At 52.2% G+C, this 27,201-nt stretch overlaps 1 protein-coding gene across 3 annotated transcripts in view; it reads left to right on the forward strand.

The window, feature by feature from the left end:
* The window catches only part of DLGAP4 (DLG associated protein 4), a 181,047-nt gene that overhangs the window by 47,331 nt on the left and 106,515 nt on the right, over window positions 1–27,201 (forward strand). For all 3 annotated transcript variants that reach the window (XM_070420257.1, XM_070420256.1, XM_070420255.1), the window contains exon 2: window positions 7,139–7,349. The gene's annotated coding sequence lies outside the window, so the exon portion shown is untranslated. The remainder of the gene's footprint in view (window positions 1–7,138; window positions 7,350–27,201) is intronic.

Below are 27,201 nucleotides of genomic sequence, written 5' to 3' on the forward strand. Positions count from 1 at the left end.
TGCAAGAGTTCTCTTGGACAGCACTCCTCAGGACCTTGAAAATTCACATCCATGTGTTATCTTTGGCCCTGATAGCTGGGGGGCTTCCAAGATTTGGGGGAGAGAGCTGGGACTCTGGAGTGTGAACAGACAGGGTTTGAATCCCTGCTCAGCCATTTTCTTGCTGTGCAGTCTGAAACAAAGGAACTTCCATATTCTTCCTGGGGCTCAGTGTTGTCATCTGCAGAATGGGTGATGGTACACTGGAGCAGAGCTGTGAGGTGTAGAAGACAAAGCTGTGTCAAGAGCTCCTGGGTACTCTGTGCGAGGAGCTGCTATCATTCACAGGCTTGTGCCCTAGAGCTGTCAGAGAGCGGGAACAGGCTGCACATGTCAGAAAGGTCTTGAAATTTGGAGCGAAGCTGCCCATACTCCTCAAAACTACAAGCAGGGCATGATGAGTTCATCCGGGCCCTGGGGGCCAGTCTGGGGTAGTGGCCAGTGGGCATGACTGGCTGGGGGCAGTCAGTGGGTGAGAACAAGGCTGAAGCTGTGGGGCTGGAGCTGACAGAGCCTGGGAAATCCCGGACAGGGGCAAAGAAGCTCACTCCAGGACTCCCAGATGCTGAGAGGGGCTTTGCAGCCTAGCTTAGCATGCACTTTATGTACAGCTCTCTGCTGTCTACTAGCTGACCAGAGCATATTAACTAATAATAATATGAGGACTAATAGCAACTATATTTCCTGAGCATTTTCTATATACTGGGCGCTGTGCTAAGAGATATAATATGTATATGCATTAGCTCATTTAGTCCTTCGTAATAGGTATGTTAATGTTCCTATTTTATAGCCAGGGAACACTGAGGTCACTTGTTCAGGGTCACACGGCTACAAGGTGGTGGAGCTGGGGTCTACCGGGGCCCATGATTTAGATAAAGTCCGCACTCCTTACCTACCTGGCCCTAAAGCCCCTGCAGAGCCGGCCTAGGTTGGCTCTTAACCCTTCACTCGTTGCTCCCCACCTGTCTGGTCAAGTTCCCTAGACACCTAGGCTCTCCTTCCTATTTCTGTGTCCTTGTTATCCCTCAGTCTAGGTGACCTCCCCACGTCCCCTCTACCCTCCACAGATTCCTGTTCACCCTTCGAGACCCAGAGAAATCTTGAGGTCAAGAGCTGGGTCTGAGTCATTTTGTGTCATAATGTCCAGTATGCAGCTTGGTGCATTGGAGACTTCAGTAAATTACGGATGGTAGATTGATGGGTGGATGAGTGAGTGGATGGATGGGTGGGTGGAGTGGATGAATGGTGAGTCTGGGCAAGTAGATGGTTGGTGGGGGTTGGCAAAGTGAATGGGTGGCTGGTGTGTGAGTGATGTGGATGGCATGTGGGTAGATGGGTAGCTTGTGCTCAGATGTCCTGAGGCAAGATGGGGCATGAACTGAGCACAGAGCAGTGGGCATGGAGAGAAATGTGATTTGAGAGACATCAGTGAGGGGCAGGTTGGGGGAGAAGGTGATGAGATCCATTTTGGATGTGGGGGCGTAAGGAGCCTACAGAGGGAGAGCTGGGAGGCCGCCGGGGAGATGAGTCTCAGTGGGGTTCAGGGGTGAGGCCGGGCTGCACAGAGAGATCTGAGAGGTCCGTGTGGACGCGGGTCAGAGGGCCGGAGGACTGGCCACCAGAGGAGGCAGAGGAACCATGGTCCCTAAGGCAGAAGACCCAGGAGGAACACGGCACAAGCGGGGAGGGCATTGCCAGGTCAGGAACAGCCATAAATCATTGCAGGTGGTGTGTCTGGGCAGCCAGTGCTGAGAGATGCAGGCAGGAGACTCAGTGCTAGAGGTGGGCCGTAAAGGGCAACCAGGTGGAGAACGGCCTGGGAAGCAGTTTCCCTGAGCCGGAAACCCCGCAGGCAGAGGCAGGGAGCAGGAAATGAGCAGGTTATGTCCCTTGGAGCCCGCAGCAGGAGCTGGAGAACAGGAGGCTCCACATCTTTGCCCTGCCCCTGCCGGTACCCTGTGGCCACAGCCTCCAGGATCTGGGAGGACTCAGGGGGAATTTGGGAGCTGTGTTACTTTGGACAAGTCACCTTCCCTCTCTGGGCCTCAGTTGCCTCATCTGAAACCAGAGCCATTTGCCACTTGCCTGGTTTGCTGAGAGGAGTAAATGAGATGTGGGGGTGTGAAAATACCCCCATGCATGTGGAAACCCCATCAACGTTATTTTTAAAAACTATTTTTTCATTTCAGTTCAACTCCACATATGTTTATTGAGCTAAAAGGCAAGCCCATTTTGTATGTAAATTAAATTTGTGTATAACCAATACCATTTTACCTGGGTCTGGGAGGCCATTTATTATTTGAGGAGCTCTAAGTCGAATCCTTTTGAAAAGCCCCGGTTGCTTTGTTTTTTGAGGAAGGAGGATTTTGACTTTTCAGGCTTGCAGAGCGAGGCTTTTATTTGTTCCATGTGCGTTTTGAAAAAATCCTCCTGGCTGCTGCACAGGAAATAGACCGAGGGAGGCAGCAGGGTGCCTGGGGAGGAGGCCCGTGCTGTGGTCTGAATGAGAGATGGTGCCGCTGGGACAGGGGTGACTCTGGTGATAAAAAGGAGAGGATTTGAGAGATATTTAGGAGGATTAGAAATAAAGGACATGGTCTTTGGTTTTACAGATGAGGGGATGAGAGAGAAGGCGGAAGGGACATGGGAGCCTCTTGGCTTCTTGGTTACTGAAGAGGGTGAGCTGGTTCCAGGTACCAGGTCAGGCACTGATGCAAGAGGGCGAGGTCTCCGGCGAAGGTCACACCCTGGGCCTTGGACACAGAGAGCGTGAGGTGTCCACCTGGTGGCAGGCAGAACTGCCCGTAGAAATTTGACTATGCAGACCTGGAACTGCAGCTGAACTGGAGAGAAAAATGTCAGTGGCAGGAAGGAGGGGAAACGCAGAGCGCATGACAATAACTGTTTACCCAGCATCGAAATACATGTTGAGCAAAGTGTTCACCGAGCACCTTCACATGCTGGGTGCTGTGCTGGGCTCTGGGGATCTGGCCATAAACCAAAGAGACCAAACTCTCTACCTGGTTGGGCTGACATTTTAGTGGGAGGGGCAGGCAATAATCAGGATCAATTACTCATTCCCATGTCCTGTTACATAGTGGCAGGTGCCAAGGAGAACAATAAAGCCGGAGGATCAGGCCCTGGGAATGTTCGGTGGAGTGGGTGGGGGGCAGTGGTAGCAGCAGACATGGAGGTTGTGCTCACAGAAATCATCGACGCTCACCACAGCCACACGAGGAAAGTGCTGTAATTACTCCCGTTTTAGAAATGAGCAACCGAGTCACAGAGAAATTGAGAAACTTGCCCGAGGCCACTCGGCTATGGAACTGGCAGAGCCTGAATTTTACCTCAAGCCCATGCTCCTCAGTGAAGAGTTTTAACCATTATGCTGAACGGCCTCTCATTGACAAGGTCAGGTCTCAGCAAAGATCTGAAGGAAGGGACGGCATTAGGCTCACGGACATCTGGGCGACCAACATTCCGGACAGAGGAAGAGCCAGTGCCACGGCCCCGAGGAAGCAGCAGGGCTGGTCTATTTAAGAATCAGCACCAAGGCCAGAGTAGCTGGGGCAAAGGGGAGAACTGGAGGTGCTATCTGCGGCATTTGTAAGGCTGCCAACCTTTAGTGGAGGTGAAGTGAGGCCATGGAGTGTTTATAGCAGAGGGTCAGGCTCTGACTTGCGTCTTCACCTGCTTCCTCTGGCTTCTGTGTCAGGAGCAACAGCAGAAGCAGGAGATGAGAGAGGACATGGGTAATCCAGGTCAGAGATGATGATGGCTCCGTCCACGGTGGTGGAAGCCGTCAGGCGGTGTATGAGTGTCTTGATATAATGTGCAGGTGGATCTGGTAGGAGTTGCTGATGGCTTGGATGTGGAGGGTGAGGGAAAGAGAGGCATCAAGGATGACTCCAGGATGTGGGCCTGAGTGACTGGAAGGAGGGGGTTCCATCAACCAAGATGGGGGCGGCTATGGGAAGAGCCACTTCATAAAGTACTTTCCATGGCCATTATCCCTTTTATTTTATTTTTATTTTTGAAAGGTTTTCTGTTGTTAGGCCAACCTTTGCCCAGACCTTTAGTAAAGGGGAACAGGTTTTCCTCCTAACTCTTTTTTTTTTTTAATTATTTTATTGATTTTTTTTACAGAGAGGAAGGGAGAGGGATAGAGAGTTAGAAACATCAATGAGAGAGAAACATCGATCAGCTGCCTCCTGCACACTCCCCACTGGGGATGTGCCCACAACCAAGGTACATGCCCTTGACCAGAATTGAACCTGGGACCTTTCAGTCCGCAGGCCGATGCTCTATCCACTGAGCCAAACTGGTTAGGGCCATTACCCCCTTTTAATCCCCTGGCTACTCCCTGAGGTAGACATTGAGACTCTCAGGTTACTTGACTTGCCCACTTATCACTTGGCCAGAATGTGGTGGAGCCAGGACCAGAAGCCAAGTGTGCATCACAGGGCTTGGAATTCGATTCATTCATTCGATCAGCATCCATTTCTGAGCACCTCCTCTATGCCAGGCACTGCGCTGAGTGTTGACAATGCTGATGAGGGACGCGGCGATCCCTGCCGTCATGGAGCTCCCAGTCTGCTGGAGGAAGCAGGGTCAGCCAATCTTCATGGAAATGCTTTCCTCACCTCAGCACGACAGGTGGCCGGAAGGAGAAAGCGAGGGACCGAGGAGCCAGTAACCGGACCTAGTTGGGAGGTCAGGGAGAGGGTAAATGTGGAGTGCAAAGGCCTCGGGATAGAGGGTCGGGGGGGCATGGGAGCCTTGTTGGGAAACACTCCCTGGATTCCCAGGCCATAGCAGGAGAATCCTGGGAGGACTGCAGACTCCCAGGGAACAGCTACCCATTTGGAAGTCAAAGAATCTTCTCTTTTTTTAGTGTTGGATTGTTTTAACAGCTTTTTTTTGAGATATAATTCACATACCATATAATTTATGCATTTAACGTGTACAGTTCAGTGGTTTTTAGTATGTTCACAGAGTTGTGTACCTATCACCACGGTCCGTTTTAGAACATTTTCATTACCCCGAAAGGAAACCGCAAACATCTTAGCTATCATCCCCTCCCAGTCCCCCCCTGGCAACCACTCATCTACTTTCTGTCCCTCAGAGCTGCCTGTTCTGGACATTTCCTAGAAGTGAAATCATACACTATGTGGTCTTCTTTCACTTCAGATAATATTCTCGACGATCATCCATCTTAGAAGTTCCGGAATCTAAACGCCATCAGTGCTGACAGGGACGCAAGAGACTGTCTTGTGTGGGGCATTCCGGTCCCTCAGCAAGGAAGTAGGGGGACTCCAAGACAGGTCTCGGGATCCCCAGGTCAGGGCCACTGCCCCCCTGTCCTGCACAGGCGCCTCCCTCTGCTCTCGCCTCTTTTCCTTCAGCTTTGGACTCTGACTGGTTTTTGCTAAAAGTGACAACTTGGTTGGGAGCGCATCCTTCCAAGCCCTGGATCCTCATGCCGTGGCAATTTCATGCCCCGTGGTGCACCTTGAAATCTTTATGCAACTTTAAGAATCTGTGCCCACTAATTCAGAATTTTGGGGAGTTAGGCATTTTCTTTTCTTGCCACTTAACCACTTTTCATCCAGACGGCTATGCCTGTTTGTCTTGGTTGGTGACCTTCCTCTGGGGGAGGCAGGGGTTCAGTGCCAGGTCTTGGAATTAGATGCTCTGCCTCCTCGGTGTGTGTGCCCGTGGGTAACCACTGAAACACCCTGAGCCTAGTCCTGCCTTTGGAAAATAGTGATAACCTTGTAGGGCTGTGGGGAAAAGGAAAGGCCGTCAAGCTTGTGAAGGGCTTGGCAGAGATGTGAGGGCTTTCCAGGGCCCGGGCATGACCAGGAGAGAAGGATGACCCGCCCCCACCACTGATGGCCCCGTTCTCCATATTCCTCCTGTGTACTGACCCCTGTTCCTCCCCTCGCACGACTGAGAGGTGGAAGCCTGGGTTCAGATCCTGGCCCAACCTCTTGGATTCTGTGCCCCCGCAGAATTGGTTTCCATTGTGTCTCAGTTTCTCCACCTGTAGAATGAAAGGGTGGAGGGAGGGGGGATGCCACTGAGGCCTCCAAGGCAGCCCAGAGGCTCCTGGGAGGAGGTTATGGGATGGAGGAGCCCTTTTCTTCTCCCAGGAGGACTGGGTCCCTGCTGCTTTAAAGATCCAAGCAGGAGCGGTGGCACCTGTTCAGGAGAAGTGGGTGGAGAGGGACACCTGGCTTCCCTTCGCCTCTTGCACAAGATGTGTTATGTGGGAGGTGATGGAGGTGATGATGCAATGAAGGGCCTCCTGCTCTGAGTGCAGGGACAGGGACAGAGCCTCTACTCTGTGCCAGGTATTCTACTTGCATTGTCTTTTTAATCCTCACAGGAGCCCTCAGAGAAGGCACTCTTTTTAATTTATTTTTTTAAGTCCTCACCCAAGGATATGTTTCTTGATTTTAGAGAAAGGAAGGGAGAGAGAAACACTGATTGGTTGCCTCCCATACATGCCCCGACCAGAGATCAAATCCATAACCTGGTTATGTGCTCTGACCAAGAATCGAACCCGCAACCTTTTGGTGTATGGGACGATGCTTTAACCAACCGAGCCACCCAGCCAGGGCAGAGGAGGCACTCTTAATACCATTTGACAAGTGAGGAAACTGAGGCTCAGAATAGGACAGCTGCCTGCCCAGCAAGTGAAGGGCTGAGCTAGGATTTGAACTCAGCACGGTTTGGCTTTCCTGACTGCCCCTATTCAGAGAAAATGAGGGAGAAGCAAGACAGGGAGGATCAGAGCCTTTGAAACCAAGCTTCCCGGCTGCTGTGGGGATTTGGCTGCTGCGGGGATTCTGTGGGTGGTAAGAAAGGCATCATAAATATGCATGACATGCAAATAGGCCTCTGAAAAACAATGTGGGGCCCACATGAGCCGGGATACCAGAGTACTTAGAAAAATGTAGTGTACAAACACTTGGGTTTTTATGATTGCTGCATGGTGTGTCCATCCCCAGGGTCCCAGGACCCATCAAAGGGTCTCAGGGTGGAGAAATTATCCCAGGCACCTCCTAATTGACCTTCTCCCCCATCTCTGCAGGCACTGGTGCCTCCCCTTCTGCCAGCTGCCTGGTGGTAAGAACTTGGTCACTCCCAGCACTGCAGGGCCCTGTCCCACACTGGCTGCTGCCTCTGATTGAGTGCCTGGAGGGATGTGTGTGCCAGCCCTCGGTCCAGTGCCCGCTCCTGAGGTGACGCCTGCTGGTTCCCGACTGGTTCCTATTTTTCCTCTGCACGTAGCCCTCTGGTTGGTAAGTAACTGGGTCCGCCGTCTTGGGCACAGTTGGGAAATGCCCAGCTTTGCCCACCCAGTGACACCCACATGCTGGTGAGGGGATCTCAGTCTGAGCTCAGTTTATGATTTAACTGCTTATCTATCCAGTTGTCCCAACAACCCAATAGGTAGACATGGTGATGGCTTCCTTTTCATAGAGAAAACAGCCTCAGAGAGGGGAAGCCACTTGCCCGAGGATGCACAGCCAGCCCAGCTCTGTCTACCTCAAAGGCCAGCCCTGGCCACACCCAAGGGGCTGGGCAGTTGGTGACATGGGCTCAGGAAGGGAAGGGGAGGGGTGAGCCTTGCTGGGGCTGAGGCGAGGCCATCAGAGTTCCGGAATCCTGGGGATCCCTGTTGTTCCTGCCCCTCCAGTCTGTTCTGCCCACATTCCCCCAGTTCCCACCTGGACTGACTCCAACACAGGATGAGGTGCAGGGCCCGGCAGCCTCTCTGACCATCCGTCTGAGGTTGTGCAGCCCACCGCTGGCCACACACCTTGCCTGGTCCTGTCATCTTTCCCACAACGATGATCCCGAGAACATACCCCCATTCAGTGCCAGCACAGCACCTGACACTCGCCGTCTTCCTGCACCTCAACCTACCGCCACCTCCCGGGCCACACAGGCACAACTAGTCTAGGTCACAGACGAGGATGCCATGGTTCAAATGAGGGTCACCAGTCACCACCCAGCATTACATGGGACAGTTGGTTTATGATCTGCCTGTTCATGTGGCCTCTGCTCCCAAGGGTGAGCACTAAACTGCTTCATCCCCTACTAGACAGCCAGGTACCCAGCATAGAGTGGGAACACAGTCAATAGTTGTGGAAGGAAGGAAGTTCCTAGATGTCACTTCCCTCCACTAGACATCATCAGGAGCCCTGAGCCCAGTGGCCTTTTAGCTGCTGGTCCCTGCTGACCCCAGAGAGCATGCAATGAGCTCAGGCCTTCAGCAGGGTGGCCAGCCCCTCTGGTCTCTATTCTCTCATCTGCCAACAGCTGCCCAGCCTCCCTGATGGGATGGTTATGAGGAGGAAAAAGACTTGTAAATATGTATCGTATGCAAATGTTATAGGATAATAAAAAAGCATGTGAAGTTCGCTGTAGATAATGTAAGTAGAAGTGCTTCTTCAAGGCCAAGGAGTGCACTTGTGTGGTGCCAGCCTTATTATTAACTAGAGGCCCGGTGCACAAAAATTTGTGCACTGGGTGGGGGGGAGAGGGGGTCTCTCAGCCCGGCCTGTGCCCTCTCGCAGTCTGGGACCCCTCGGGAGATAATGACCTGCTGGCTTAGGCCTGCTCCCGGGTGGCAGAGGGCAGGCCCAATCCCTAGGTGCAGCGCCTGGTCGGGCTCAGAGCAGGGCCGATTGGGGAGTTGGGGCGCCGCCCCGTCATGCACAGAGCAGGGCGGATAGGGAGGTTGCGATGCCACCCCTAGTCACGTTCAGGGTAGGGCCGATTGGGGGGTTGGGGCACTGCCCCGTCACACTCAAGGCAGGGTCGATGGGGAGGTTGTGGCGCCACACCCTGCCACGCAAAGAGCAGGGCCGATCAGGGGGTTGGGGCGCTGCCCCCTGTCACACACAGAGCAGGGCCCATCAGGGGTTTGGGGAGCTCCCCCCTGTCACGCACAGAGCAGGGCCGATCAGGGGGTTGAGGAGCTCCCCCCTGTTACGCACAGAGCAGGGCCAATAGGGGAGTTGGGGCACCACCCCCTGTCACACACAGAGCAGGGTCCGTGGGGGGGGGGGCAGTTGGGGCGCCACACCCTGTCACACACAGAGCAGGGCCGATCAGGAGGTTGGGGCGCCGCCACTGTCACACTCAGGGCAGGGCCGATGGGGAGGTATGGCTCTACCCCATCTCACATAGAGCAGGGCCCGTGGGGGGGGGGGGGGGGTTGGGGCGCTGCCCCCTGTCACACACAGAGCCGCAGGGCAATCAGGGGGTTGGGGCGCCGCCCTCTATCACCCACAGAGCAGGGCTGATCAGGGTTGGGGCGCTGCCCCCTGTCACACACAGAGCTGCAGGGCAATCAGGGGGTTGGGGCGCTGCCCCCTGTCACGCTGATCCCGGTGCCGGGAGGCCTCGCGGCTCCGCTGATCCCACCCGGCAGGGTCACAGATCCGGGTCCCAGACCTCGGACAGCCCTGCCTGCTGCCGCCCGCCTTCAGTATGCAAATTAGCCGCCATCTTGTTGCTTCAGGGTGGGGGTCCCCACTGGGGTGCCTGGCCAGTCTGGGTGAGGGGCTGAGGGCCATTTTCAGGCTGGCGGGCGACTGGAGCTCCAAACCTCTCCTTTTTTTCTTTTTTTTTTATTCTGGCATTTATTTACCTTCTATGGCTGTCACTGGAGCTGAGAGCCGGCTTTCTCTCTGAGGCTCGGCTGAAAGCAGGTTTCTGGCCTTTGTTTTCTGTATTCGAAACAATGTTGCGACTCCAGCTCTGAGATCCCGGCTGACTGACAGGAGCTTTCTGGGCTTTTGTTTATCTTCTATAAATGTTACTATGTTTCCAACTGAAGCTCAGAGGCCGGCGGGGAACGTTGGAGTCCTCTGTCACTGAAGGAAGCGAGCCTCCCTGTTCGCACCAGCTGCCTGGCTGCCGGCCGCCATCTTGGCTGACAGTTACTTTGTATATCTCCCTGATTAGCCAATGGGAAGGGTAGCGGTCGTACGCTAATTACCATGTTTCTCTTTTATTAGTGTAGACTAGAGGCCCGGTGCACAAAAATTTGTGCACTCGGGGGGGAAGGGGGGGTCCCTCAGCCCGGCCTGTGCCCTCTCGAAGTCTGGGACCCCTTGGGAGATAATGACCTGCTGGCTTAGGCCTGCTCTTGGGTGGCAGAGGGCAGGCCCAATCCCTAGGAGCAGCCCCTGGTCGGGCTCAGAGCAGGGCTGATTGGGGAGTTGGGGCACCGTCCCCTGTCATGCACAGAGCAGGGTGGATTGGGAGGTTGCAATGCCACCCTCAGTCACGCTCAGGGTAGGGCTGATTGGGGGGTTGGGGCACCGCCCCCTGTCACACTTAAGGCAGGGTTGATGGGGAGGTTGTGGTGCCACCCCCTGTCACGCACAGAGCAGGGCCAATCAGGAGGTTGGGGCGCTGCCCCCCGTCACTCACAGAGCAGGGCCAATCAGGGGGTTGGGGCACTGCCCTCCCCCTCGCCCCCCCCCCCCCCCCCCGTCACGCACAGAGCAGGGCCCATCAGGGGGTTGGGGAGCTCCCCCCTGTCACGCACAGAGTAGGGCTGATAGGGGAGTTGGGGCACCGCCCCCTGTCACACACAGAGCAGGGCCAATCAGGGGGTTTGGGCGCCACCACTGTCACACTCAGGGCAGGGCCGATGGGGAGGTTATGGCTCTACCCTGTCACAGACAGAGCAGGGCCAATCAGGGGGTTTGGGCGCCACCACTGTCACACTCAGGGCAGGGCCGATGGGGAGGTTATGGCTCTACCCTGTCACACACAGAGCAGGGCCCGTGGGGGGCGGGGGGGTTGGGGCGCCGCACCCTGTCACACAGAGCAGGGCCGATCAGGAGGTTGGGGCTCCACCCCCTGTCACACACAGAGCCGCAGGGTGATCAGGGGGTTTGGGCACTGCCCCGTCACGCTGATCCAGTGCCAGGAGGCCTCGCGGCTCCGCTGATCCCGGTGCTGGGAGGCATATTACCCTTTTACTATATAGGATAGAGGCCTGGGGGCTGGCTGGTTTGCCCTGAAGGGTGTCCTGGATCAGGGTGGGGGTCCCCACTGGGGTGCCTGGCCAGCCTGGATGAGGGGCTGAGGGCTGTTTGCAGCTGGTCACACACCCTTCAGGGTGGGGGTCCCCACTGGGGTGCCTGGCCAGTCTGGGTGAGGGGCTGAGGGCTGCTTTCAGGCTGGCGGTTTTGACTGCTTTCAGGCTGGCGGGAAGCTCCCAACCGCTCCTTTTTTCTTTTTTTTTTTTTTCTTCTGGGCCAGCTTTAGCTCTGGCTCTAGCTCTGAGGCTTCCGCTGCTGAGCGTTCTATAATCGAAACAATGTATAACTTCAGCTCTGAGATCCCAGCCGGCTATATTTGTTAGAATGTTTCAAACTGCCAGCTGAGAGGCCGGCAAGTTAGGCGGGGAAAGTTGCAGTCTGTAGTCACTGGAGCAAGGAAGCCTCCCTGCTCGCTTCAGTGCATGGCTGCCGGCCGCCATCTTGGCTGACAGTTAATTTGCATAAGGATACGCTGATTAGCCAATCAGAAGGGTAGCGGTCGTACGCCAATTACCATGTTTCTCTTTTATTAGTGTAGATAACCATGAAAAGAGCCCTATTAATTAGCTGCCCCCAACCCAGCTTCCCTGATCGGTCCCCTGGCTTATTGTAGAGACTGCAGACAGCAGCCGCATTTGGCTGAGAAGCTGTTGTGGGAAAAGAAGTGATGACATCTCAATCTGAGAGCTGTGGGTGTCTGTGGGATTTAATCATTTGCAAATTCTCCTGGCTGTGCCCCAGTCCCTGCGTGTTCTCCCCAGGAACTAGATGTGTAACAGGAGCCACCTGAATAACGTCGAGCATTTCTTGAGCAATTACTATGTGCCTGGCATTTCACTAAGTGCTTCCTTTTCTTCATTATCTCAGTTAAACTCAGTGTCCACCTCTGCCCCCCAAGCCAGGCACAGCCAGAGGGGCAGGATGTGGCCACTGAGAACACAGCATAGCTGGCAGCCCTGGAATGTGTGGCCCAGTGACGGAGAACGGGATTCCTTGGCACGAGCTGGGGGAGCAGCCGTCAGCATTGTGAGGAAAGATGGAGGCCTGGGCGGCAGCGAGGGAGGTGTTACTGCTGCTATTTTGCTAACAAGCTAGTTATTTAAAGAACAGCCAAAGCCCAAGTCGGGAAATTGGATGGGGAGTCTCCATGCTCAGGACAGGAGTCCGGGAGCCTGGCTCAGTCAGTGCAGAGTAGCCCTACTTCATTTTTTAATTTGCTTATTTTTATAAATAATAGTAATAATAATAGCACTATAACAGTAAAAAAAAATGATTATTTTTGTGGAGAAAATAGGCCATAAGGCAGGGGTGGGGAACGTCCGGCCTGTGGGCTGTATAAGGCCTGCGAAATCATTTGGTCTGGCCCTGCCAAGGCAGCTGCAGGCGGGACTTGAAATTCAATAAATCTAGGAGCTTTCCTCATAGCAACATAAACTTACATTAAGTGAATGATGTTACAAATACCCAAATGGCCCTGGACAGGAAAAGGTTCCCCACCCCTGCTGTAAGGCTTGGGAGGGGGCTCAGGAGTGGTTTCTGTGACGCTGCTCTATTTATTGACCCAGGAGGTGGTTACACAACTCTTTGTTTCGTGACAATTCCTTCAGCAAGCATTCCTGTTTTATGTACTTTTTTCTTTATATGTCACAGCAAAAAAGGCTAAAAAGTGACTATAACAATAATAGTTAATATTTTTTGAACACTTACTAACTGCCAGGCTCTTGCTAAGTGTTTCAGCTCATCTCATTGAATCCTCACGGATTCTATTACGATCCCCATTTTACAGAGGAGGAAAGTGAGGCTTAGAAAGGTGCAGTTCCTTCTCGCGCAGCCAAAGAGCACTCAGGTGCAGGAGAAACCGGACAGGCTGACTCAGGCCAACATCACTGGCCGTGTTTGAGGATCGAGGGCCAGGAAGTTCCCCACCCAGGGCAGGGTTCCTCCACTTGTTCCTCAGACCTGTGTCACTGCCTCTTGCATTTTTAAGGCTCAGGAGGCCAGGCAGGTAGCTGTGACCATAGGCAGCAGATGAGGCATCTGGGAGTCTGCCAGGGGATTAGAGCAAAGCATTTAACCATTTGACAAGTGTTGGAGGATAGGGATGGGTCATCCCTGGGAACAGGGCAGGGGAGAAGGCCAGGGCATAACCAGGAATCATTCAATATAAAAAGCAGTCATCCAGGTGAGATGTGGTCAGACCCAACCTCTGAACTAACTGTATGTGGCCTGAACTGCCATTTCCTAAGGGCCTACTATGTGCTAAGCATGTCCATTATCTTCCTTAATCTTCAGAACAACCCTGTGAGGTCAGTGGTATTGGCCCCATTTTACAGATGAGGGAACCAAGGCTTCGAAAGAGGAAATGACCGGCCCAAGGCCACACAGCCAGTGAGTGGGGGGGGCTTCTCTGCCAGCTCTCCCAGGCTCCAGCACCCCGTGTGTCTCCTGTTGTGTGTGGCAGATACTGGTTGGTCCTGGGGTCCCAGCAGGGCAGGCACCTGGCCTGGAAGCTCCAAGCAGTTCTAAGGCAGATCTCTAGGTTCCTGAACTGGTGCTGGGGACGTGGCCTGGAGGGTGGCATGGCAGAGGGTGTCTCTAAGCCCTGAAACAGGGGCACCCGCTCTGCAGACGGGGCACCGGCCCCCGCGGCATTCCTGCATTCCCAAGACATTTATTGAGTGCTAGTCGATGCCCATCACAGAGCACAGAGCCTTGGACAGAGACAGATATTATACAATCACCCAAACAAATAAGTGAATAAGCAGAGACTCCATCATTGCAGAGAGGGACGTTAGCATGGTGATGTTATACAGATGAACAGGATAGGGGGGCCTGCATGGCATGGAACGGTTCAAGATGGCTTCTCTGAGGAGGTGGCATCTGAGCTGGGACCTGAAGGGTGACGGGGGTTAGCTGTGCTGGCGAGTGTTCCTGGCAGCATTGGTGATAGCAGGACAATTGGGAACCCAATTGTCTATCACCAGGGGACTAGTTACATTCATTTACTGCAGCCATACAGTGGCACCCACTGCAGCTGTTAGAAATGGGGCCACGGATCTAAACTTCCTGTTGCAGAAAGAACTTCACAGTGTGTTACAGAGTTGAAAAAGAAGAGGTTATAAAACAGAGATCATTTTTTTGTAAGAAGTATGTGGGGCACGGGGACATGGGAGATCTGCATTGTCTTCTTCATACTTTCCTGGGTTTGGAGATTTTCCTCAGTGCTAGGTCTTGGGAAGGCAAACAGGGGCTTTTAGGAGTTCCACAGTCCTGCCTGGAGCAGTTCTCCAATAAAATGAGATAAGATGTGGGCTGGGGAATCAGCAGATCTGGGCCACACCTCAGCTCTACCACTTCTTGGCTGTGTGACCTTGGGCAAGTCACTCGCTCTCTCTGGTGCTGAGTTTTCCCTTCTGTGAAACAGAGACAAGAATGCCAGTGTCAAGGTGGCTGTGGGGCTTCAGTGAGTTAAAACACGTAGAGGGCTGGAACAGTCTCAGTGTTGGATCACCGGGGGTGGCGGCTGTCACCACCGTGCCCGCCAGAGGTGCCACCTACTCTGTGCTCATCATGTCCTGCCTGTGCTCTCAGTGCTGACTGGTCCCACAGGCTCACCTCTGAGGGTCAGACCCAGTTGGGGGATGAGGCCCAGGGAAGTGGACCACTTAGCTGGGCGTACACAGCCAGCTGGACCCCAGACCAGCACCACACCCAACCCCTGAGCCCCGAGCCCCAGCTTCCTCCTCCGCAACTGTATGTGGGCCTGAACTGCTGCTTCCTAAGCATTGGGAATGAGCATTCTCACCAGAGATGCTGTTCTGGGGACACCCTGGCCCTATATTTGCTTGTTTGGGGTTTGTTTTGTTTGTATTTGCTTGTTTTTGATAACCACTAAACCTGCCCAGGAAGAAAGATACTACCTATGGACACAGAGTCTTAAAACGCAGACAGAGAAACTTACACTGGTGAAGTCAAACTCTTCGAATGTGGAATCTTAGTCATACATAATCCAGCAAGAGCAAACCTATGCATTTTACAAGTAAGTTCACTGTACTTTCTTGATGACAGTGATAAATTAGAAACTGCCCAATTATCTACCAGCAAGAGATGGTTAAATAAATTATGGGCCGGCCAGACAATGGCGTTCTCAGACATGGAAAACATGTCTGTGGAGCCTTGTTGGGGGAAAAGTAGGAGGATACAAAACGGTGAATATTGTACAATCTCGGGTTTTTAGGGAAATAAATAAATAAATATATGCATGTTCTGCCAAGAGAAACACCCAGAAGGAAAACCATCACATTGTTCATGGGGGTTGCCTCTGGATGGTGAGATATGGACAAGCTTATTTTTATTTTTGCTTGTATCATTCAGGTACTTTCCAAGTACAAGTGACAGAAAACCCAGCCCAAACGGATTTAAACAAAAATGAAATGTATTGGCTTGTAACTGTAAAGTTCAGAAGTAATGGCTTCAGGCTCAGCTGGATCCAGGGGCTTAGACCCTTTACCAGGACCTGATTTCTCTCACTATTTCTCATCTCTGCTTCCTCTGAATTGTTCCCGTGTTCTTCTTGTTGTTGTTGTTGTTTTTTAATCCTCATCTGAGGATATGTTCTTATTGATTTGAGAGAGAGAGAGAGAGAGAGAAAGAGAGAGAAGTGTTGATGTCAGAGAGAAACATTGATTGGTTGCCTCCCATATGCATCCCAACCAGGGATCAAACCTGCAACCTAGGTATGTGCCCTGACAGGGAATTGAACCTGCCACCTTTTGGTGTGTGAGATGACATTCCAACCACTGAGCAACCCAGCCAGGGCAATGCCCCCAAGTTCTTATAGGGCTCTTTTGTACAGAGATAAGATGCCTGTCCAGAGGAATATGCAAGACTTCTTCCCAGGTAGCCCAAATACAAGTCTCGAAACTGAGTCTCGGCATTGATTGGTCAAATTTGGAGGCGTGCCCACCCCTCAATCAATTGCTCTGGTTGGCAGCCTGGGCCTATGCACCACCCCCCAGCTGGGGATGGTGTCAACACCACCAGAACTTCACCAGTGGAGAGTGGGAAAGGATTGCTCCCCCAAACAAAAATGTGTGCTGCAGCCTAAATAGGCCAAACAGTGGCTAAACACAGCAAATTCGCCTCCTGTACTGATATGAATTTCCCAAGATGTGTGACTTTCATAATCAGAAAAAAAACAATGGTCCTACAGAAAAGAGTCCTGAGCACAGAACTTATAGTCAGAAGCTCACTGAGGCAGCTTTGGGCTCTCAAAATCAGAATCTCTGAAGTGCCAGTCCAGCTCAGGAGACATTGGCCCTCTCTGTGTCAGGGCCCATGCTGGGCCGGCAGGGAGCTGTCCTGGCCCTCAAGGGTCTTGCTGTTTTGAAGGGAGCGGGAGGGGCCCATAGATGATTTGTCTGCAATGTGGGTATATGCACAAAAGCCAGAATGGGAGCAAGGAAGTCTTCCTGGAGGAGGTGACACCTAAGCCGAGTAGCCAAGAAGAGTACGGAAAGACCATTGTTGCAGGAGAAATATGTCAAGAGCGTGTGGTGGGAGAACATCCAGTGGATGAGCAGCAGCAGGTCCAGACCACAAGGGCCTTGAATGCCAGGATAGGAGCTTGGACTTGATCCTGAAGGCAGTGGGGCGTCTTTGAGGGATGCTGTGGGAGAAGGGACATGTCAGCAAGCTCAATCTGGCTGGTACTGAGAGCATAACCTTGGAGGGGTCAGTCAAGCCCCCCATGGGTAAGGAGAGAAAAGACCCAGTAGTCCCTCAAAGGGCCCTTCGATATCCCCTGGTCTAAATTATTTCCTACCATGGATCAGAATTTCTGATCCCAAGGTGTCAGCCATTGCTTGCACACCCTCAGAGATGGGGAGCTCACTTTCTATTCCTTCCGCCTCTGATTAGAAAGCTCCTTCACCCGATCGAGTCCACAATCCTGCCACTGCCTGGGGCACACCTGGAACATTTCCCACTCACCTGCCACTGAGGTCTCTCCCCGAAGTGACCTTCCAGGGGATCTGGCAGGAGCCTGCCTCTTTAGGCCATAGTGTTCCAAGACCTAGAAGCCCTGGGTGACTGCATAACCTGCTGGGAGCTTGAATGGAGGGGGGAGGGCAGAGTCACATCAGCCTGACAGCAGAGGGAGTGTTTAGGCCTTTGGACACACATCTGCGTCAATCAGTTTTCCAAATGCCCTTTACATTTACAATCTAAAAACTGTGCCTGAGCCACCCCAACAACAATACAGAGCAAATTAGAGGCAGGTCTGGAACAGGGACCAGTCTCTTCCATCCCTGCCCACTCCCTGGCCCTCCTGCTCACCTCCTCCCACTCTTCAGGGGAGCCCTGGTTGCTTCATCTGCTCAGACTTAGGCAGCTTTGTTCTGGAAGCTCCAACCCTCCCAGATCATCCCCTGATACCCTTGTAAATTTGGAGGCAGCCAGCAAAATCCTCAGGAATCAAATGTTTTGCGACTTTATTTTGACAGCAGTATTTTTTTGTTTCTGATACATCAACACTGGGACATGCACGAGCCATGTTTTATGGGTCATCTCTAATACTTCATCGTGCCCCAGGGTCCCCATTTAATCACTCATTCTCACACTCCACAAACGTTTATTAGCACCTACCAGGTGCCAGGCGCCGTGCTATGGAGATGCATTAGAGCAGCCCCTGCCAGGGGAGTTCACCGTTCAGCCAGGGGGAGAGGCGTCTCCATCAGGGGAGCAAGTGCTCTATGGCAAGTCAGAGGGAGGTGCCCATCACTCAGAGATCTCCGGGCTAGGTCAATGGGCTCTCACCTGCCTCCTGCTAAACTCTGAGGCCACAGGGCCTGGAGGTCGGAGCGTTCAGCCCCGGATAAAGCTGGGAAGACCTCAACTATTGGGCCAGGGAGTTTGCATTTGATCCTTGCGGTAGAAGGGCCCAAAGGCAGGGCAGACCTGAGCGTTAGAAAGGTCCTTGCATTGGACTGGTGACAGCTGGGGGTGACAGTGGCAGGACCCCGGGGATGGTGCAGAGGGGTGTTCAGCAGGGAGATCCAACAGGACTTGGGGGCTTAGTGGGTGCTGCAGAAGGGGAGAGGGAGGGTTAAGTTTGATCCTGGGAGGGAATTGACGTGGGTTTGGGTGCCCTGTGGACCAGCGTCCAGATGAATCCTGGCAGAGGCTGCATCAGTGTCCGTGAGAGGGCCCGTAGGTAGGGCCAGCAGGGACCTCTTCAGCTGTCAGGACAGGTAGAGCAGCAGCCCAGTGAGACCTCCAGGTTCCCGTGTCCCCATCGAATGACTGGGACAAGTGTCTACCCCTCGTGGAGCCTGTTTGTTCGTCTGTAAAATGGGGTGATGGCAGTGTCTTCCCAGTGTTTGTGAGGAGGGTCAGAGGGGGTTGTGTATTGGGTAGGCCTTGCACGGTGCCTGGCACACAGTAAGTGACTGGTTACCATGGTCATTGGCGCAGAAGTGGCCAAGGGAACTGGGGTGTGCCACCTGCAGAGGGGAAACCAGGGACCTTGAGGGGCCTTGCCACCTGCCTTTCTGTCCCTGTGGAGGAAGGCTGGTGTGGGCCTGGCACTCAGACCTGGGGGAAAGCTCTGGGGAAAGAGATTCTAGCTTAGACTAGGAAAACCTTTTGGCTACAAATTGCTCATTGCTAATGGGTGTGGTGAGCTCCCCATCACTTGGAGTATTTAAGCAACAGCTGCATCACAACTTGACGGAAAAGTCTGTAGAGCATTTGTGATTCAGCTGAGGATCTGGAAGGTCCTTTCTAGCCCAGAGAGTCTGATTTCCTGATTTTCCTCCTCTGAGCCCCAGTTTTCTCATCCGTAATAAGGGGAAAATAGCACCCCTATCTTAGAGTTGGTTGCAAAGTTTAAGTGAAATCATTCAAATAAAGTGCTTAACCCAAATTTAGTTCATAACCAGTGCTCCGTGAGTAGCGCTGTTATGGCCATCACTGATGTTACGCTAAATTCTTCCACGTGTTACTTTCATCTGAGGGCCTCAGTGTGCTCATCTCTCAGCCAGGAGCTGCTGCCTGCCTGCCTTCCAGGACCCACTCTCTGCCCTTCTTATTGCCACTGCCTCTGTCTCCAATCCCCCCGAAAAAACCTCCCAGGAGGTGGTAGGAATTCCAGACCCTCTGGGCCCCTTTTAGCTCTTGCTTGAGCGAGAGTTGGCAGGTTGGGGTGGCGGGCGCCATCCGCCTCCCATATGCTTCCTGCTATTTAGAGGAAAACTCTCCCTGCGTTCCTCCAACCACACGGGCTGACATTTCCAGACAGACGCTGGCATCGGTTCTTGGGGGGATTGGCAGATAAATCTGGCCACGGCTTTTGGGAAAATCTTCAGCCTCACTGGGGAAGCGGAGCCCAGGCTCACTTGACTTCCGTCCACCCCGCGACTTCCTCTGGGGGCCGGAGTGCTGCCCCACAGCCTTGCAGATGAGGGTAAGTCTTACCAGCCAAGCCTTCTCCCAGGAGAGCTTCTGCTCAGGGAGTTGTGGCCTCCAGCTCTGCCTTCAGAGGCAGCAGGGGTTTGCAAGAGGAAGCTGTGTCTCTTCCCCCGTCCCCCTAAGACCCAGAGCCTGGACATTGCCCTCATCCACCTGGCAGAGGAGCAGATTCTGGATTAGAGACCTGAGTCCAAGGCTACTTGCGACTCTGTGACCTTGGGCAGGTGGCTCCACCTCTCTGAGCCTCTTTTTCTTTATCTGTAAGATGGGGGTGATAATAGAATCTGTCTGATTAAAAGCCCTTAGGATGGTGTCAGGCTCGTGCTAAGTGCTTAACAAATCCTAGCCACTATTACTGTCATCCTCGTCATTGTCATTATTATTATTTGGCCAAGAACAATGCCTGACACATAATAGGGGGCTCAGTAATATTAATGTTTTTCTCTTCTCCTTTCTTACAGCTATAGCTACTTAGGGAATACTGAGACATTTCAAAATTAGCTCAAGTAGGAGTAACCAGTGGCAGAAATGCAAGAATAAGGACATACTGAGTCTGCCATGTCCAGGGTAGAGTATAGTTGGCCAGTCTCCCCCCACCGCCCTCCCCCCACCGCCCCCCCCACACACACACACACATACACACGTGCTCACACACACGCACACTCACAACACACTCTCTGTCCCAAAGTTTCATTCACCCCCGCAGGAGTCTGGAATGCCCATCTGCTTGAATTCTGTTGGTGCTGAGATAGGAAGCCATACCCTGAGGACATGAGACACAGAACAGCTTGGTTTTGATGGACGGGAGGGAGAGGAAGGCCTGGCTGGAGGCAGAGCTGGGGGAGGCTCTGGGCACCGACTGCAACAGGAGGGTTCAGGGAAGCTTGAGTTCTATTTGGCTGGCGTAGAAAGTGGGTGGCGGGAAGGAGCGGGAAGTGAGTTTGAGCTTCATCCAGCACCTCCCGACTGAGCCTGAGCAGCGGGCCTCATGCCAGGCCCTGGGGGCTGATGGGAAAGATGGGCTTGTTTCCTGCCCTCAAGAAGCTCTGGTTCTGGTGGCCGGGAAGGGTGTAAACGACAAACATGCCAACAGTGATTAGCTCAGAATTAGCTCAGGTAGGAGTGCCCAGAGGCAGATATGTAAGAATAAGGGCATACAGAGGTTGCCATGTCCAGGGTAGAGTATAGTTGGCCAGTTCCCCACACACACAAAATTAACAAGATTCTTGGTTGTACTCAAAGAGACCCAGGGGCTGAGAGAGAGAGTGGCATGGGATGGTGGTAGTGGGTGCTGGATGGTCAGAGAGGACCTCTCTGTGACCTGAAGTTGGAGCTGATCCTACAAATGCGGATTGGGGTAAAAGGTGGGGAGCAGATGGAACAGCAAAAGCAAAGTCCCTTAAATTCCCTGGGAAGGTGGCGGGAGCATGATCCTGGGGGCCTAGAATGTCCGAGCCAGTTCGACTGCTCTTGAGGAAGGTCATTCTGGTGATGGGTGCAGGAGTCTGGTGAGGAAGAGCTGGGAACCAGATCTGTCTGCAAAGACTGAGAGCCTGCTGTGCACGCTTGCAGGCAGGCAGTGGGGATTGTGGACCAGGTAGAGCAGAGAGGAAAGAGAGCACTTCGCTGGGGTCGCGATCTGAACAGAAACCTGAGACTTGAAACAGGCCGTTTTCAAGGGAGGATCTGGACCTGTGTGCAGATGGAGGTGGAGTCAGGTAAGAGAGGAGACAGTGGGGGAACTCAGAGCCAGACCCCAGAGCTCAGGAAGAGTCTTAGAGGAGAGCCAAGTGCTGGGTGTGGGAAGGGCTTCCTCGCTGCCTGGAACTGCAGGCAGGACTGACAGCACCCACGTGACAGAGTGAGTTCAGGCTGAGGCACTTATCTGCATTAAACCCAGAGGCCAATTCAGATCCTCCACCTGCTGTGTGTCCTTGGGGAAAATCACTTGACCTCTCTGAGCCTCACTTGTTATAATACCGAATCAGTTGGAATCTCATTTGTCTGCATGTAACAGAAGAAAAAAATAACAGTGATATAAACACCCAGGAGGTTATTCTTCTCATGTAACAGGGATCCCAGAGGCAGGCAGGCCAGGGCCAGAGCACGTGGTCAAGGGCCCAAATCCCAGCCACCCTGAGCACCTATCTTTCATTCTCATGGCTACAAAATGGCTGCTTCACCTCCAGATCTTGTGTCTGAATTCCAGGCAGGACAAAGAAAGTAAAGACAGCATGCTCTCTGCATCTGCCCTTCTTATCAGGAGAACAATAGATTTCCTAGAAGCCCCACTCAGCGGACTTCTGCCTGCATCTCACTTGCCAGGTGTGGTCACATGGCCACCTTAGCTGCAAGGAAAGTGAGTGAAATGAGTGTTTCTAACTGGACACTTCTGTTAATTAGGCAAAAGGAGAGAATGGCTAGCAGGATCCCCTTTGGAGCGTCCACCTCACAAGGGCTGTTGGGAAGATTCCTCGAGATAATTAATGTGCATGAAGCATTTAGCACCTGGAATAGAGCAACCTCTCAATCATTAGTGGCTGCCTTTGTTACACTGTTCTACCTGCATTCACTGCCTCCCTCATTCACTCAGCAAGCACATGTGATGTTCTTGGAACGGCATGTGGTCCTGGAGACATGACAGAGGCAGTCCCTGCCCTTTTGGCACTTATAGTCGGAGAAACTCGAAGATTCACTCCTGCTTTTGCTAGCCCTGAAGACCTTGACCTAGCACCTGGCACATAATAGGCATTCAACATGAGTAGTGATCATGATTGTCATTGCTGTAGTTTCATTGCTGGGAGGACAGAATAGGCATTTACTGAGCCCCTATTATGTGCCCGGCTTGGTGCTGGACACACAACCTCATTTTATCACAACTCTGAGGAGGAGGCCTTGTTCCCATTTCTCAGAGGAAGACACCGGTATTCTTGTGTGCCTTGTCTTCCTCTTCTGCTGTCTCAGAAGTACTGAGTCGCTGGTTTTGCTGGGGGCCCCCTGAACAAAAGCCCTGGGAGTCCTTGAAGAAGGCAGCTCAAGGAGTTTGCCATGAGACCACAAAGGCAGCCAGCGAGGTCAGAGATGGAGGCAGACAGGGCAGGAATCTAGCTCTCATCAATGGGCGAGGGGCAATAAAAGATGGCCTCCAGGATGAGTGATGGTGTGCGACAGGCTGAAGGCTCAGAAATGCTTTTCCTCTTTAGTCAGTGTCTTGAGAACAGGGCAGTGAGCCCAGCCCTTGAGATGAGGTGGCAGCGGGCCTGGCCCTTGCTGCCACTCTTGGCCATGACACTCTGCCCAGTAGCATTCACTACTTGTGTCTGGAATGAGTCCAGGAGTAAAAAAAGAGAAGGCTTGGGAGGCCTACCTGGCCTTGCGGGGGAAGGGTTCCCAATAGAGTAGCCCCAGAAAGCCTCCCTGGGGCACCTCAATCACTGGAGGAGAAACAAGAAAACAGGCCTTTGTAATAAAAAACTGCAAATGGGAATAGAAATGGAAGTAGCTCACTCTGGGCCTTACAAATTGCAGAGCAGGTAACTACCTGGGAAATAGAGGTTTTCAGTGCCACCGCGCCCCCTCCTGGAAGGAGGGGTTTTGACACCAACCTTGGTGTGGGGCTGTTTGGGTGCTGACAGGTGAAGTAGCCCACCCAGTCCCTGGTGTCTCTGAGGGCAGAGGGTGTTGTCCGTGGTGCTGAAGAGAGTTTGGCCTCATCTCAGCCTCCTGGGATGCTATCCATGGTTCTGTCTTCAGAGTTCTCATGAATCCTTTCCAGGACTTGGGGTTTTGGGGGACCAGCTAGGAGGTCAGAGGCTATGGCCCTGGCATTGAGCAAATCCAAGCAATATCCAAGATAGGATTCTGGCCCATGTTACTGCCTACCAGGCACCATTTTAAGAACGTTTTATGCATTATGCATTTTATTTCTTAGCATCTACCTACAGGCAAGGTACTCATATGTATCCCTGTTTTAGATGTGAGCAAAATGAAGATTAAAGAATTTACGTAACATGGCCACTCTATTTCTCTCTAGCCTCAGCTTCCTCAGTCATAACAGGAAGGTTGTTGGTACCATTACACAAGTGAATGGATGAGGCCCAGCCTTTGTAAACTGATGCAAGGGTGGGGTGTCGATGGTTAAAGATATGATCTTAGAGTCTCACAAGGTTTCCTGGAAGGTGTGAGATTTGAGCCAGATCTGAAAGGGGGTGTGCAGCTCAGGGGTGGTATGGAAAAGAAGGGAATGCTTCTTTACTGAGCACCTGCTATGATCCAGGCCCTGTGCTGGGCATATGACATATCTAGTCAGTCTACCCCCATGAGCCCAGTGGGAAGAGTAATTGGTTCCATGTTACAGATGTGGAAGGAGAGAGGAGAGACTTCCCAAGCCTGTTACTTAGCTAGAAAGTGAGGGAGTTAAGAAAAGCCTTAAAGACTAGAAACCACAGACTTGAACATCAGGCTGGAAAGCATCCTGGGCATCACCAGGTGTGGCCCAGAGAAAGAGTGTGACCTGTTGGGGGCATCGATTCGGTAGCAGGACACAGACTGGATTTGGCTGCCTTTAGCATCTCTTCTTTTGGGTCTGTGGCACCGCCACTCTCCCCTCACCACTGGCCTAGGCTCCAGGGAGGTGAGAATTAGTGTTGTGTTGCAAACAGGGACTAGATGTTAAATAGGCCTGAAATTCAAAGCCTGGATCTGCCATCTGTGAGCTGCCGGCCTCAGATAAGTCACTTGCCCTCTCTGGGCCTGTTTCCCCATCTCCAGCAGAAGCGCGCTGTCATCACTGCCCTGCAGGGTAGCTTTGAGGATCAGAAGAGACAGTGGGTGGGAAAGAGCTGCCAGGTTAGTTGTTGTTTGTATAAATAAGACTCAGAGAAGGTAGAGAAGACCCCCCCCCCAAGGTGGCAGAGCAAGTATCAGAAGATATGCATAGAGAAGGGCCTAGAAATGCCACCCTGAGCCGCCAGTTCCACTTCCCAGTGGGATTGGCCATCAGGCTGGGGCAGCACCTGGCAGCCCTGCTAACAGACATTCCTTCAGGCAGACAGACACGAGCTGCAGAGCCAAGTGTCCCTGTGGGGATCGGTGGCCAGGCCAGCTCTGGCTGTACCCTCACCAGTTACCCTCACAGCTCCAAGCTTAATGCAACCCACAGGGCTGCTGTCATGCCCAATTAGGCTGTCCTGGACCACCCTCTCTCCAGGGTCCTGTTGTGACCATCTGAGGCCCTGGATGTGATCATGGCTACGCCCCTTGGCAGCTCTTTGGGGAGGAAGAGGCCACCTGCTCTTATGATCACCTATGGCCTCCGAGATCTGACTCCCTAGCCCAGCCCAGGAGGCCTTAGCTCTTGGGCCCAGAGATTTGGCTGCACCCTCCCCACACCTTACCCTGGCTCCAAGGCCTGGCAGTAAAACAAAGTAAAGAAGGAAAGAGGGGAAATGGCAAGTAATGGAGAAGAACGGGGGAAAGGGAGGCCACTGAGCATCACCAGCGACCTCCAGCCATAGCACCCACCCCGCCCACCTGCACTTTACAAGACAAGCCTGCCTCGTGCACACTCTCCTGTGACGTTTTCTGCAGCCCATGCAACCAGCAGGACACAGGGTCATCCCCATGTCACAGACCCCGAGAGACAATGTGATAGGGGGTCTGAGGTGAGGGCTTAGTCTGGGGCCAGGGTCAAGGGTCATTCTGGGGCTGGAATCATAGTGGAATGCTTTTCATGGCAAGGATACAACTTGAGGCCTTGGCCTCGGCCTCATCTCCAGCACCCATCGACACAGAGCAAGCATATCTAAGGGAGGGAGAGAGGGAGGGAGAGGAGGGGAGGGAAGAGAAGGGAAGGGAGGAAGGGAGGAAGGAAGGAAGGAAGGAAGGAAGGAAGGGAGGGAATGAGGGAGATAGGTGGGAGGGGTGGAGGGGGGAAAGGAAGGAAGGAGGGAAGGAAAGGAAATGCTGAAAGGCTTTCCAGGTAGAGGGAACTTTCACAAACCCAAGCTTAGAGGTATCATTTGAACAGTTTTCCATAAATTTTATCATAAAAATTAATTTCTGCCTGGCTGGTGTGGCTCAGTGGTTGAGCATCGACCTATGAACCAGGAGGTCATGGTTCAATTTCCGGTCAGGGCACATGCCAGGGTTGCATGCTCAATCCCCAGTGCAGGAGGCAGCGGATAGATGATTCTCTCTCATCATTGATGTTTCTATCTCTCTCTTCCTCTCCCTTCCTCTGTGAAATCAATAAATATATATATATATATATTTTTTTTTTAAGCTGAAGTCAGTTTTTTTTTTAAAAGAAATTAATTTCCTTTGCACTTTGCTTTTTTCACTGATCATGTTTTCTGTGTTTGGCAAACTGCAGCTCGGCAAACCGTGGCTCTCGAGCCACATGCGGCTCTTTGGCCCCTTCAGTGTAGCTCTTTCACAAAATATCAACTTCTGCGCATGGGCCACGAAGTTTCAGTCTCACTGTATGCGCGTGCCCGCACATGGTATTTTGTGGAAGAGCCACACTGAAGGGGCCAAAGAGCCACATGTGGCTCACGAGCCTCGGTTTGCCGACCACGGATCTAGCCACGCACAAGTGTAGCTATCATTCATTCATTTCTTCCACTGAGCAGTATTCCATTTGTATGTTAATGCCATGTTTTGTCCATTCTCCTGCTGGTGGACATTTTGGCGTTTCCATTTCTTTACCATAAGCAGTGTTGCCATGAACTTCCTCATGAGCGTGCATTAGTGTTTCTCTGGAAGCAGGTTTTCTGTTTTAATAAGCACGGCCAACTTGCCTTCCAAGGCAGTTACGCCACTTTGCACTCCTGTTATGGATGTATCGGAGTTCCCATTTTCTTAGCACCTCACCATCAGTTGATTTATCCCTCTTTAATTTCGCCAATCTGCTGGGCAAAAACATTTCATTGTCATTAGCATCACCCAACTATTAGAGAGGCTGAGCTTCGTTATATATTTAATGGTCATCTGAATTCCCTGTTCTGCAAAATGCCTAATTCATATACTTTGCCCAGTTTTTTATGGGTCACTTATATTTTTCTTATTAATTTGTTAAAGATGTTTATATATGTGGACACTAGTCCTTGTTATGTTTGTTACAAATACTTTCTCTCGGTGTGTTGCTTGTCTTTTAATTTTGCGTCTTTTTCACGCAGAAGTTTAAATTTTCGGTGTAGTGACGCATCATTTTCCCTTTTATTTGCTTTTACTTCTTTGCAACTTGTTAAAAAAAAAAGGCCTTCCTCACCCAAGGTCATAAAAATACACTATATTTCCTTCTAATAATTTCACAGTTCTGTTTTTCTTTTATGTTTCACATTTAGGTCTTTAATCCATCTGAAATTTTATATTTGCATGTGGTATGACATAGGGATCTAGTTTATGTTTATGTGGATAGCCTATTGCCCCAGCAGCTTTAATGGAATGTTTTATCCTTTCCTCACCGATTTGAAATGCCATCTCCACTTTATGTTTAAGTGCCCATGTATTTATGGATTAATTTCTGGAAGCTTTGTTCGGCCTCATTGATCTCGTTGTCTATTCCAATTCTACACTAATTACTGTACCTCATTGTTTTCAACAGAGGCATATT

This window comes from Myotis yumanensis, unplaced genomic scaffold (assembly GCF_028538775.1).
Source record: "Myotis yumanensis isolate MYYU_CA2020_CCGP unplaced genomic scaffold, mMyoYum1.0.hap1 SCAF_7, whole genome shotgun sequence".
NCBI lineage: Eukaryota > Metazoa > Chordata > Mammalia > Chiroptera > Vespertilionidae > Myotis > Myotis yumanensis.